The sequence below is a fragment of the Thalia democratica genome, chromosome 2 (genome assembly GCF_965202585.1).
Source record: "Thalia democratica chromosome 2, ktThaDemo2.hap1.1, whole genome shotgun sequence".
NCBI classification, from domain to species: domain Eukaryota; kingdom Metazoa; phylum Chordata; class Thaliacea; order Salpida; family Salpidae; genus Thalia; species Thalia democratica.
The window spans coordinates 38,065,903-38,081,991 of NC_139166.1; positions in this window are offsets into that span (position 1 = coordinate 38,065,903).

Sequence of the window (16,089 nt, forward strand, 5' to 3'; positions counted from 1 at the left end):
GTTTATAATATTACCTTTAGGATTTATTACAAGTATATTGTAATTAATAATCAAAATAACTCAAATAATGAACGATAAACAATGTTAATGGCAAGTATTTTGTCTTAAACAGCTGATGTGACGTTAAAGGTAGTTTTAAAAGTTTAAAACTGATATTCCTAACCGATGAGATTCATTTAATTAGCTGTATGATATATTACAAGATTATTAAGGCCAATAACCAATATAATTTATTAGTATACTATAAAAAAGGGTTTAGTACAAGTATTTTGTTTAAAACAGGCTATTATAATGTCTATAGTACTTTTAATATGTTTAAAATTAGATTACTAACCAAAGACGTTTATTAAATAAGCTATAAAAATATTACAAGAATATTGTAACTAATAATCGAAAGAACTCAAATAATGAACGATAATTAAGGTTTATTGGAAGTATTTTGTCTTAAATAGCCGATTTTGACGATAAAAGGTGTTTTAATACTTTAAAACTAATACTCCTAACCTAAGAGGTTTATTTTGTTAATTGTATGATATATTACAAGCATTTTATAACCAAAAATTGAAATAACTCAATTAATGTACTATAAACAATGTTTATTGCAAGTATTTCGTCTTAAACAGCCGATTTTGACGTCAAAAGGTGTTTAAATATTTTGAAAATAATATTATTAACTAAAGACGTTTATAAAATTACCTTTACGAGTTATTACAAGAATATTGTAACTAACCATTGAAATAACTTAAATAATGAACGATAAACAATGTTTATTGCAAGTGTTTCGTATTTAAATGGCCGATTTTGACGTCAAAGGGAGTTTTAATACTTTGTAACTAATATTCGTATCCGAAGAGCTGTTTTTTATTAGCAGTACGAGTTATTACAAGAATATTGAAACTAGTAATCGAAATAACTCAAATAATGAATAATAAACAATGTTTATAGCAAGTATTTCGTCTTAAAAAGCTTATTTTGACGTCAAAAGAATTTTTAATAGTTTAAAACTAATATTCCTAACCGAAGAGCTTTATTAAATTAGCTGTATGATATATTACAAGAATATTATAAACAAAAATCGAAATAACTCAAATAATATACGATAAACAATGTTTATTGTAAGTATTTTGTCTTCAACCGCCGATTTTGACATCAAAAGGTGTTTTAATACTTTAAAACTAATATTCCTTACCGAACACGTTTACTGAATTACCTTTACGAGTTATTACAAGAACATTGTAACTATTATCAAAATAACTCAAATAATGAACGATAAACAATATTTACTGCAAGTATTCGTCTCAAACAGCCGATTTTGACGTCAAAAGGAGTTTTAATACTTTAAAACTAATATTCCTAACGGAAGAGCTTTATTTAATTAGCTGTACGAAATATTACAGGAATATTATTAACAAAAATCGAAATAACTCAAATAATGTACGATAAACAAAGTTTATTGTAAGTATTTCGTCTTAAACCGCCGATTTTCACATCAAAAGAAATTTTAATACTTTAAAACTAGTATTCCTTACCGAAGACGTTTATAATAATACCTTTACGAGTTATTACAAGAATATTGTAACTAATTATCATAATATATCAAATAATGAACGATAAACAATGTTTACTGCAAGTATTTTGTCTCAAACAATTAATTTTGACGTCAATAGGTGTTTTAATACCTTAAAACTAATATTTCTAACCGAAGATCTTTATTTAATTAGCTCTACGAAATATTACAGGAATATTATAAACAGAAATCGAAATAACTCAAATATTGTACGATAATTAATGTTTATTGTAAGTATTTCGTCTTCGACTGCCAATTTTGACATCAAAAGGAATTTTAATACTTAAAAACTAATATTCCTTACCGAAGACGTTTACTAAATTACCTTTACGAGTTATTACAAGAATTTTGTAACTAATTATCAAAATAACTGAAATAATTAACGATAAACAATGATTACTGCAAGTACTTTGTCTCAAACAGCCGATTTTGACGTCAAAAGGAGTTTTTATATTTTAAAACTAATATACCTATCCAAAGAGGTTTATTTAATTAGCTGTATGACATATTACAAGAATTTTAATGCCAATACTCAAAATAAATCATATAGTGTACGAAGAAAAAGGGTTTAATACAAGTATTTTGTTTAAAACAGCCTTTTTTAACGTAAATAGTACTTTTAATATGTTTAAAGTTGGATTAATAACTAAAGACGTTTATTAAAATAGCTGCACATCATATTACACCAATATTATAATCAAAAGTCGAAATAACTCAATTAATGAACGATAAACAATGTTTTTTGCAAAAATTTTGTCTCAAAGAGTCGGTTTTGACGTCAAAGGAAGTTTTGATCTTATAAAACGAATATTTTCAACCGAAGACGTTTATTAAACTACCTTAATGAGTTATTACAAGAATATTTTAACTAATAATCGAAATAACTTAAATATTGAACGATAAACAATATTTATTGCAAGTTTTTCGTCGTAAAGAGCCGATTTAAACGTCAAAAGGAGTTTTAATACTTTAAAACTAATATCATAACCGAAGATGTTTATTTAATTAGCCTTATGATATATTACTAGAATATTTTTATAATAATCGAAGTAATTCAAACAGTGTACGATAAAAAAGGGTTTAATATAGTTATTCTGTTTAAAAATGCCTATTATAACGTCTATGGTACTTTTAATATGTTTAAAGTTAGATTACTAACCTAAGACGTTTATTAAACTAGCTATACAAAATATTACATGAATATGATAATCAAAAGTTGAAAAAACTCAAATAATGTACAATAAACAACGTTATTGCAAGTATTTTGTCTTAAACAGACAATTTTTACATCAAAAGGAGTTTTAATACTTTAAAACTAATATTCCTAACCGAAGAGCTAAATTTAAATAGCTGTACGAAATATTACAGAAATATTATAACTAACAATCGCAATAACTTAAATACTGTACGATAAACAATGTTTGTTGCAAGTTTTTCGTCTTGAACAGCCGATTTTGACGTCAAATGGAGTTTTAAAACTTTAAAACTAATATTTTCAACGAATACGTTTACTAAATTACCTTTACGAGTTATAAGCATATTGTAAATAATAATCGAAATAACTTAAATAATGAACGATAAACAATGTTTATTGCAAGTATTTCTTCTTAAACAGCCGATTTCGACGTCAAAAGGAGTTTTAATACTTTATAACTAATATTCCTTACCGAAGAGGTTAATTTAATAAGCTGTATGATATATTACAAGAATATTAATGCCAATAATCAAAAAAATTATATAGTGTACAAAGAAAAAGGGTTTAATACAAGAGTTTTTTGTTTTAAAACAGCCAATTATAACGTCTATAGTACTTTTAAATGTTTAAAGTTATATTACTAACCAAAAACGTTTATTAAATTAGCTGTACAAAAAATATACGATTATTATAACCAAAAGTCAAAATAACTCAAACAATGTACAATCAACAATTTTTATTGCAAGTATTTTGTCTTAAACAGCCAATTTCGACGTCAAAAGGAGTTTTAAAACTTTAAAACTAATTTTTTTAACCAGAGACGTTTATTAAATTACCTTCACGAGTTATTACAAGAATATTGTAACTAAAAAACGTAAAAACACAAATAATGAACGATAAACAATGTTTACTGGAAGTATTTCGTCTCAAACAGCCGATCTTGACGTCAAAAGGAGTTTTAATACTTTAAAACTAATATTCTTATCCGAAGAGGTTTATTTAACATGCTGTATGATATATTACATGATTAGTAATGCCAATAATCAAAATAATTTATATATTGTACAAGAAAAAAGGGTTTAATACAAGTATTTTGTTTAAAACAGCCTATTATAACGTCAATAGTACTTTTAATATGTTTAAATTTAAATTACTAACTGAAGACGTTTATCTAATTAGCTGTACGAAATATTACAAAAATATTATAAACAACAAGTGGAAAAACTTAAACACTTTACGATAAACAATGTTTTTTTCAAGTGTTTCGTTTTTAACAGCCAATTTTGACGTCAAAAGGAGTTTTAATACTTTAAAACTAGTATTCCTAACCGAAGAGATTTATTTAATTAGCTGTACAAAGTATTTGACGAATATTATAATAAAAAATTAAAATAAATTATATACTGTACGATAAACAATGCTTATTGCAAGTCTTAAACAGGCGATTTTGACGTCAAAAGGAGTTTTAATTTTTTAAAACTAATAATTTTAACCGAAGACCATTATTAAATTACCTTTACAAATTATTACTAGAATATTGTAACTAAAAATCGAAATAATTCAATTTAATAACAATAAACAATGTATATTGCAAGTATTTTGTCTAAAAAGCCAATTTTGACGTCAAAAGGAGTTTTAAAACTTTAAAACTAATTTTTTTACCGAAGACGTTTATTAAATTACCTTTACGAGTTATTACAAAAATATTGTTACTAATAATCAAAATAACTCAAATAATGAACGATAAACAATGTTTACTGCAAGTATTTCGTCTTAAACAGCCGATTTTGACATCAAAAGGAGTTTTAATAAATTAAAACTAATATTCCTATCCGAACAGGTTTATTTAATTAGCTATATGATATAATACATGATCATTAATGCCAATAATCAAAATAATTCATATATTGTACAAGAAAAAAGGGTTTAATACAAGTATTTTGTATAAAAAAGCCTATTATAACGTCTAAAGTACTTTTAATTCGTTTAAAGTTGGATTACTTACTAAAGACGTTTATTAAATTAGCTGTGCATAATATTACACCAATATTATAGCCAAAAGTCAAAGAAACTCAAATAATGAACGATTCATTATTCAATATTGCAAGTATTTCGTCTTAAACAGTCGGTTTTGACGACAAAGGAAGTTTTTATGCTTTTAAACAAATATTTTTTACCGAAGACGTTTATTAAATTACCATTATGAGTTATTACAAGAATATTTTAACTAATAATCGAAATAACTTAAATATTAAATGATAAACAATGTTTATTGCAAGTATATCGTCTTAAATAGCCGATTTAAACGTCAAAAGGAGTTTTAATACTTAAATACTAATATCCTTACTGAAGATGTTTATTTAATTAGCCGTATGATATATTACAAGAATACTAATATAATATTAAAAGTGATTCAAATAACGTACAAAAAAAAGGGTTTAACATAGTTATTCTGTTCTAAAAAGACTATTATAATATCTAGAGTATTTTTAATATATTTAAAGTTAGATTACTAACCTAAGACGTTTATAAAATTAGCTACACAAAATATTACAAGATTATTATAATCAAAGGTCGAAATAACTTAAATAATGTAAAAAAAACAATGTTTATTGCATGTATTTCGTCTTAAACAGCCGATTTTGACGTCAAAAGAAGTTTTATAACTTTAAAACTAATACTTTTAACCAAAGACGTTTATTAAATTACCTTTACGAGTTATTACGAGAATATTGTAACTAAAAATCGAAATAACTCAAATAATAAACGATAGACAATGTTTACTGAAAATATTTCGTCTACAACAGCCGATTTTGACGTCAAAAGAAGTTTTAATACTTTAGAACTAATATTCCTATCCGAAGAGGTTGATTTAATTAGCTCTATGATAAATTACATGATTAGTAATGCCAATAATCAAAATAATTTATAATAGTTAGAAAAAAGGGTTTAGTACAAGTATTTTGTTTAAAACAGCCTATTATAACGTCAATATCACTTTTAATATGTTTGAATTGGATTACTAACTGAAGACGTTTATTTAATTAGCTGGACGAAAAATTACAAAAATATTATAAACAACAAATGGAATAACTTAAACACTTTACGATAAACAATGTTTATTATAAGTGTTTCGTTTTTGAAAGCCAATTTTGACGTCAAAAGGAGTTTTAATACTTTAAAACTAATATTTCTACCCGAAGTGATTTATTTAATTAGCTCTACGAAGTATTGGACGAATATTATATAAAAAAATTAAAATAAATTATATACTGTACGATAAAGAATGTTTATTGCTAGTCTTAAACAGGTGATTTTGACGTCAAAAGGAGTTTTAATTTTTTTAAACTAATAATTCTAACCGAAGACCATTATTAAAACACCTTTACAAATTATTACTAGAATAACTTTTAATCGAAATAATTCAATTTAATAACGATAAACAATGTATATTGCAAGTATTTTGTCTTAAAAAGCCGATTTTGACGTAAAAAGGTGTTTTAATACTTTAAAACTAATATTTCTAACCGAAGAGGTTTAAGAAATTAGCTGTATGATATAACACAAGCATTTTATAACGAAAAATTAAAATAATTTAAATAATGAACGATAAACAATGCTTTTTGCACGTAATTCGTCTTGAACAGCCTATTATAAGGTCTATAGTATTTTCTTATTTTTAAAGCTAGATTACTAACCGAAGACGTTTATTAATTTAGCTATACAAATATTACAAAAACATTATTACCAAAAGTCGAATTAACTCAAATAATGTAAAGTAAACAATGTTTATTGAAAATGTTTATTCTTAAACAGCCGATTTTGACGTTAAAGGGAGTTTTAATATTTTAAAACTAGTTTTAATACTTTTAAACTAATATTGCTCACCGAAAAGCTTTATTTAATTAGCTGTATGAAATATTACAAGAATATTATAACCAACAGTCGAAATAACTTAAATACTGTACGATAAACAATGTTTATTATAAGTATTTCGTCTTAAACAGTCGGTTTTAAAGTCAAAGGAAGTTTTGATGCTTTGAAACAAATATTTTTAACCAAAGACGTTTATTAATATACATTTATGAGTTATTACAAGAATATTTTAACTAATAATCGCAATAACTTAAATATTGAACGATAAACAATGTTTATTTCAATAGTTTCGTATCAAAAAGCCGATTTTGACGTTAAAGGAGTTTTTATATTTTAAAATTATAAATTTTTTACCGAATAGGTTTATTAAAATAGCTGTATGGTATATTACAAGACTATAAATGCCAATAATCAAAATATTTCATTTAGTGTACGATAAAGAAATGGTTTAATACAAGTATTTTGTTTAAAACAGCCTATTATAACGTCTATAGTACTTTTAGAATGTTTTAAGTTAGACTAATAACCAAAGACGTAAATTTAATTAGATGACAAAATATTTCAAGATTTTTATAATCAAAAGTCGAAATAACTCTAATAGTGTACGATAAACAATGTTTATTGCAAGTATTTTGTCTAAAACAGCCGATTTTGACGTCAAAAGGTGTTTTAATACTTTAAAACTAATATTTTTAACCGAAAACGTTTATAAAATTACCTTTATAAGTTATTACAAGAATATAGTAATTAATAATCAAAGTAACTCAAAGAATAATTGATAAACAATGTAAATGGCAAGTATTTTGTCTTAAACAGCTGATTTGACGTCAAAAGAAGTTTTAATAGTTTAAAACTAATATTCCTAACCGATGAGATTTATTTAACTAGCTGTATGATATATTACAAGATTATTAATGCCAATAATCAATATAATTTATTAGCATACTATAAAAAGGGTTTAGTAAAAGTATTTTGTTAAAAACGTCTAATAACGTAATGTCTATAGTACTTTTAATATGTTCAAAATTTAATTACTAACCAAAGACGTTTATTAAATTAGCTATAAAAATATTACAAGAATATTGTAACTAAAAATCGAAATAACTTAAATAATGAACGATAATTAATGTTTATTGCAAGTATTTCGTCTTAAAAAGCCTATTTTGACGTCAAAAGGTGTTTTAATACTTTAAAACTAATACTAACCTAAGACTTTTAATTCGTTAATTGTATGATATATTACAAGCATTTATAACCAAAAATTGAAATAACTCAAATAATGTACTATAACAATGTTTATTGCAAGTGTTTCGACTAAACAGCCGATTTTTATGTCAATAGGAGTTAATATACTTTAAAACTAATATTTCTAACCGATGAGCTTTATTGAAATAGCTGTATGATATATTTCAAAAATATAAATACCTATAATCAAAATAACTCAAACGAAGAACGATAAACAATGTTTATTGCAAGTATTTCGACTTATACAGCCGATTTTGACGTTAAAAGGAGTTTTGATATTTTAAATATAATATTCCAAACCGAAGAGGTTTTTTTAATAAGCTATATGATATACTACAATAATATTATAACTAACAATCGAAATAACTTAAATAATGAACGATAAACAATGTTTATTTCAAGTGTTTCGTCTTAAATAGCCGATTTTGACGTCAAAAGGAGTTTTAATACTTTAAAACTAATATTCCTATCCGAAGAGCTTTTTTTAATTAGCTGTACGAGTTATTACAAGAAAATTGTAACTAATAATAGAAAGAACTCAAATAATAAATGATAAACAATGTTTATTGCAAGTATTTCGTCTTAAAAAGCTAATTTTGACGTCAAAAGAAGTTTTAATAGTTTAAAACTAATATTTCTAAGTTAAGAGCTTTATTAAATTAGCTGTATGATATATTACAAGAATATTATAAACAAAAATCGAAATAATTCTAATAATGTACGATAAACAATGATTATAAAAGTATTTCGTCTTAAACCGCCGATTTTGACATCAAAAGAAGTTTTAAAACTTTTAAACTAATATTCCTTACCGAAGAGGTTCATTTAATTAGCTGTATGACATATTACAAGAATATTAATGCCAATACTAAAAATAATTCATATAGTGTACGAGAAAAAAGGGTTTAATACAAGTAATATGTTTAAAACAGCCTATTTAACGTCTATAGTACTTTTAATATGTTTAAAGTTGGATTACTAACTAAAGACGTTTATCAAAATAGCTGAACATAATATTACATCAATATTATAATTAAAAGTCGAAATAACTCAATTAATTAAAGATAAGCAATGTTTTTTGCAAGTATTTCGTCTCAAACAGTTGGTTTTGACGTCAAAGAAAGTTTTGATGCTTTAAAACAAATATTTTCAACCGAAGATGTTTATTTAATTACCTTTATAAGTTAATACAAGAATATTTTAACTAATAATCGAAATAACTTAAATATTGAACAATAAACAATGTTTATTGCAAGTATTTCGTCTTAAACAGCCGATTTTGACGTCAAAAGTAGTTTTAGTTTTTCAAAAATAGTATTCCTATCCGAAGAGGTTTATTTAATTAGCTTTATGACATATTACAAGAATATTAATGCCAATACTCAAAATAATTCATATAGTGTATGATAAAAAAGGGTTTAATATAGTTATTTTGTTTAAAAAAGCCTACTATAACGTCTATAGTACTTTTAATATGTTTAAAGTTAGATTACTAAAATAAGAGGTTTAATAAACTAGCTATACAAAATATTACAAGAATATTATAATCAAAAGTTGTAAAAAACTCAAATAATGTAAAATAAACAAACTTTATTGCAAGTATTTCGTCTTAAACAGCTAATTTTGACATCAAAAGGAGTTTTAATAATTTAAACTAATAATCCTAAACGAAGAGCTTAATTTAAATAGCTGTACGAAATATTACAGGAATATTATAACTAATAATCGCAATAACTTTAATACTGTACGATAAACAATGTTTGTTGCAATTGTTTCGTCTTAAAAAGCCGATTATGACGTCAAAAATAGTTTTAAAACATTAAAACTAATATTTTCAACGGAACACGTTTACTAAATTACATTGACGAGTTATCACAAGCATATTGTAACTAATAAAGAAATAACTTAAATAATGAACGATAAACAATGTTTATTGCAAATATTTCGTCTTAAACAGCCGATTTCGACGTCAAAAGGAGTTTTAATACTTTATAACTAATATTCCTTACCGAAGAGGTTGATTTAATAAGTTGTATGATATATTACAAGAAAATTAATGCCAATAATCAAAAAAATTATATAGTGTACAAAAAAAAAGAGTTTAATACAAGGATTTTTTAAAACAGCCTATTATAACGTCTATAGTACTTTTAAATGTTTAAAGTAATATTATTAACCAAAAACATTTATTTTATTAGCTGTACAAAAATTATACGAATATTATTACCAAAAGTCAAAACAACTTAAAAAATGAACGATAAACAATTTTTATTGCAAGTATTTCGTCTTAAACAGCCAATTTTGACGTCAAAAGGAGTTTTAAAACTTTAAAACTAATTTTTTTAACCTAAGACGTTTATTAAATTACTTTTACAAGTTATAACTAGAATATTGTAACTAATAATCAAAATAACTCAATTAATGAACGATAAACAATGTTTACTGCAAGTATTTAGTCTCAAACAGCCGATTTTGACATCAAAATGAGTTTTAATACTTTAAAACTAATATTCCTATCCGAAGAGCTTTATTTAATTAGCTATATGATATATTACATGATTATTAATGCCAATAATCAATATAATTCATATAATCTACAATAAAAAAGGGTTTAATACAAGTATTTTGTTTAACACAGCCTATTATAACGTTTAAAGTACTTCAAATATGTTTAAATTTGGATTACTAACTAAAGACGTTTATTAAATTAGCTGTGCATAATATTACACCTATATTATAACCAAAAGTCGAAATAACTCAAATAATGAACAATAAAGAATGTTTATTGCAAGTATTTCGTCTTACACATTCGGTTTTGACGTCAAAGGAAGTTTTGATGCTTTAAAACAAATATTTTTAACCGAAGACGTTTATTAAATTACCTTTATGAGTTATTACAAGAATAATTTAACTTATAATCGAAATAACTTAAATATTGAAGTATAAACAATGTTTATTGCAAGTATTTCGTCATAAACAGCCGATTTAAACGTCAAAAGGAGTTTTAATACTTTAAAACTAATATCCTAACCAAAGATGTTTATTTAATTAGCCGTATGATATATTAAAGAATACTTATATAATAATCAAAGTAATTTAAAAACCGTACAATAAAAAAGGGTTAATATAGTTATTCTGTTTAAAAAGCCTATTATAATAGCTAGAGTATTTTTTATATAATTAATGTAAGATTACTAACCTAAGACGTTTATAAAATTCGCTAGACAAAATATTACAAGATTATTATATTTAAATGTCGAAATAACTCAAATAATGTACAATAAACAATGTTTATTGCAAGTATTTCGTCTGAAACAGCCGATTTTGACATAAAAGGAGTTTTAATACTTTAAAACTATCATTCCTAACCGAAGAGCTTAATTTAATTAGCTGTACGAAATATTACAAGAATATAATAAACAAAAATCGAAATATCTCAAATATTGTTCGATAAACAATGTTTATTGTAAGTATTTCGTCTTAAACCGCCGATTTTGACATCAAAAGAAGTTTTAATACTTTAAAACTAATATTCCTTACCGGAGAGGTTTATTTAATTAGCTGTATGACATATTTCAAGAATATTAATATTAATAATCAAAGTAATTCAAATAACGTACATAAAAAAGGGTTTGATATAGTTATTATGTTTAAAACAGTCTACTATAACGTCTATAGTACTTTTAATATGTTCAAAGTTAAACTACTAACCTAAGACGTTTATTAAATTAGCTGTACAAAATATTACAAGAACATTATAACCAAAAGTCGAAATAACTCAAATAATGTACAATAAGCATGTTTATTGCATGTATTTCGTCTTAAACAGCCGATTTTGACGTCAAAATGAGTTTTAGTACTTTAAAACTAATATTTTTAACTTACGACCTTTATTAAATTACACTTACTAGTTATTACTAAAATATTGTAACTTTAAATCGAAATAACTTAAAAAATGAACGATAAGCAATGTTTATTGCAAGTATTTCGTCTTGAACAGACAATTTCGTCGTCAAAAGGAGTTTTCATATGTAAAATTAATATTCCTAACCGCAGAGGTTTTTTTAATTAGCTGTATTATATATTACAAGAATATTAATGCCAATAATTAAAATAACTAACACAATGTACGAGAAAAATAGGGTTTGATACAAGTATTTTGTTTAAAACAGATAATTGTAACGGTTATAGAACTTTTAATATATTTAAAGTTAGATTACTAACCAAAGACGTTTATTGAATTAGCTGTACAAAATGTTACAATAATATTATAATAAAAAGTCGAAATAATTCAAATAATGTACGATAAACAATGTTTATTGCAAGTATTTCGTCTTAAACAGCCGATTTTAACGTCAAAAGAAGTTTTAATAGTTTAAAACTAATATTCCTAACCGAAGAGGTTTAAGAAATTAGCTGTATGATATAATACAAGCATTTTATAACGAAAAATTAAAATAACTCAAATAATGAACGATAAACAATGTTTATTGCAAGTTTTTCGTCTTAAACAGCCTATTTTAATGTCTATAGTACTTTTTAATGTTTAAAGCTAGATTACTAACCGAAAATGTTTATTAAATTACATATACAAAATATTACAAAAATTTTATTACCAAAAGTCGAATTAACTCAAATAATATATTTATTCTTTCAAAAATTTATTTTACAAACTAAGTTTCGGTCAAAGACCTCTTCAGTGCTTAAATAAATCTAAAAAAAGATATGTGACAGTCATTGAAAATAGCAATTGAACAATTAAATTAAGATAAAAACAAAATATTACTGAAAATTTTTACTTAAGAAACTAAACAAATCAAATTTTAATATTAAGACTGAGTTTTAGTAGAGGTTTAAATTTTTAGCTATGTTTTAAAATCAATATAACAACAATACTAACAATAATCAAAGCTGTATGTAGCTTTCTTTTTTCTTCTAGATAATTTACAGACTAAACATTGCTTAAGTAAAAGTGTAATTAATGAAATGAGCTTAAAATTTAATTGGAATTGGTGTAGCTTATTTTAATCGTGACGTAATTATTGAAAATTTGAACAATTTTGTGCTTTTAATCGTTATTAAAATTTAAATTTCCGCTCAAATGCTTTATATGAAAGCTTACAGTTAAAACAAATTTTTACCTTAAAACAAAACACGTTAAATTATGGTACTAAGTTTGAATTTTTGGCAAAGTTTAAATTCTAGTTAAATTTAAAAATCAAAGAACAACACAAATAAATAAGAATAAGGTTAATAATAATAAGTAGGCTTAAGTTAAGATGCATTTTAATCAAGCTGAATTTTATTGTGACTTGAATATTGTAAATTTAAGTAGTTTTGTGCTTATAATAGTTACCAAAATTTTAAAATTTTGCTTGAATAATTTAGAAAAAAAAAAAAAAAAAAATTAACTTTAAGAAAATTATAGTTACAAAAATTAAAAATTAAAAAGCATGCATAAAACCTGTATTACGATTAATTTAAGTTTTGAAGTGGAGTTTTCGGAAGTGCGGGCAGGAATAAAAGAGTTCGTACCGTTTGTTTAGATTATCCCTTCTGTCTGCTTTAGCGATCGCGACCTTTTCTAATATGCAAGTAGTGCAAATGCTTTGTGGGTTTTTTGCTTTGCCAATGTGGTGGATAATTTCCCAATCTGTTTTGTATTCGATGTTCTTATTTTTAAGCTTCCATATATACTTCGATAATTCTGTTCCGTTCTCTTTATAGTTTTTAAAGTCATTAATATGGTTGTACCATCTTTTTTTAAAAGTTCCACCCGTTGAGCCTAAATAGTTCAAAAGAAAAAAGAAAGCTACATACAGCTTTGATTATTGTTAGTATTGTTGTTATATTGATTTTAAAACATAGCTAAAAATTTAAACTTCTACTAAAACCCAGTCTTAATATTAAAATTTGATTTGTTTAGTTTCTTAAGTAAAAATTTTCAGTAATATTTTGTTTTTATCTTAATTTAATTGTTCAATTGCTATTTTCCATGACTATCACATATCTTTTTTTAGATTTATTTAAGCACTGAAGAGGTCTTTGACCGAAACTTAGTTTGTAAAATAAATTTTTGAAAGAATAAATATATTACTTCTCTTCCAGCAGTTGAGATCTCTCTATTTGTTTTCTAAAAACCAAAACATATTATATTAACTCAAATAATGTAAAATAAACAATGTTTATTGCAAGTATTTCTTCTTAAACAGCCGATTTTAAAGTTAAAGGGACTTTTAATACTTTAAAGCTAGTTATAATACTTTTAAACTAATATTCCTCACCGAAGAGTTTTATTAAATTAGCTGTATGAAATATTACAAGAATATTATAATCTACTGTCGAAATACCTTATATACTGTACGATAAACAATGTTTGTTGCAAGTGTTTAGTCTTAAATTGCCGATTTTGACGTCAAAAGGAGTTTTAAAATTAATAATTTTAACCGAAGACGTTTATTAAATTACCTTTAAGAGTTATTACTAGAATATTGTTTTTAATAATCGAAATAACTCAAATAATGAACGATAAACAATGTTCACTGCAAGTATTTCGTCTCAAACAGCCGATTCTGACGTCAAAAGGAGTTTTAATACTTTATAACTAATATTTCTATCCGAAGAGGTTTATTTAATTAGCTGTATGATATAATACAAGCATTTTATAACGAAAAATTAAAATAACTCAAGAAATGAACGATAACCAATGTTTATTGCAAGTTTTTCGTCTTAAACAGCCTATTTTAAAGTCTATAGTACTTTTTAATGTTTAAAGCTAGATTACTAACCGAAGATATTTATTAAATTACATATACAAAATATTACAAAAATTTTTTTACTAAAAGTCGAATTAACTCAAATAATGTAAAATAAACAATGTTTATTGCAAGTATTTCTTCTTAAACAGCCGATTTTAAAGTTAAAGGGACTTTTAATACTTTAAAGCTAGTTTTAATACTTTTAAACTAATATTCCTCACCGAATAGTTTTATTAAATTAGATGTATGAAATATTACGAGAATATTATAATTAACAGTCGAAATACCTTATATACTGTACGATAAACAATGTTTGTTGCAAGTGTTTAGTCTTAAATTGCCGATTTTGACGTCAAAAGGAGTTTTAAAATTAATATTTTTAACCGAAGACGTTTATTAAATTACCTTTAAGAGTTATTTTTAGAATATTGTTTTTAATAATCGAAATAACTCAAATAATGAACGATAAACAATGTTTACTGCGAGTATTTCTTCTCAAACAGCCGATTCTGACGTCAAAAGGAGTTTTAATACTTTAAAACTAATATTTCTATCCGAAGAAGTTTATTTAATTAGCTGTATGATAAATTACATGATGATTAATTCAAATAATCAAAATAATTCATATATTCTACAAGACAAAGGATTTAATACAAGTATTTGTTTAAAACAGCCTATTATAACGTCTGTAGTACTTCTAATATGTTTAAAGTTAGATTTCTAACCTAAGAGGTTTATTAATCTAGCTGTACAAAAAATTACAAGAACATTATAACCAAAAGTCGAAATAACTCCAATAATGTACCATAAACAATGTTTATTGTAAGTATTTCGTCTTAAACCGCCGATTTTAACATCAGAAGGAGTTTTAAACTTTAAAACTAATATTCTTTACCGAAGAGGTTTATTCAATTAGCTGTATGATATATTTCAAGAATATTAATATTAATAATCAAAGTAATTCAAATAACGTACAATAAAGAAGGGTTTGATATATTTATTTTGTTTTAAACAATTTACTATAACGTCTATAGTACTTTTAATATGTTCAAAGTTAGATTACTAACCTAAGAGGTTTATTAATCTAGCTGCAATAGTTTTAATACTTTTAAACTAATATTCCTCACCGAAAAGCTTTATTTAATTAGCTGTATGAAATATTACAAGAATAGTATAACCAACAGTCGAAAAAACTTAAATACTGTACGATTAACAATGTTTATTACAAATATTTCGTCTAAACAGTCGTTTTTGACGTCAAAGGAAGTTTTGATGCTTTGAAATAAATATTTTTAACCAAAGACGTTTATTAAATTACCTTTATGAGTTATTACAAGAATATTTTAACTAATAATCGAAATAACTTAAATATTTAACGATAAACAATGTTTATAGAATAGTTTCGTCTTAAAAAGCCGATTTTGACGTCAAAAGAAGTTTGAATAGTT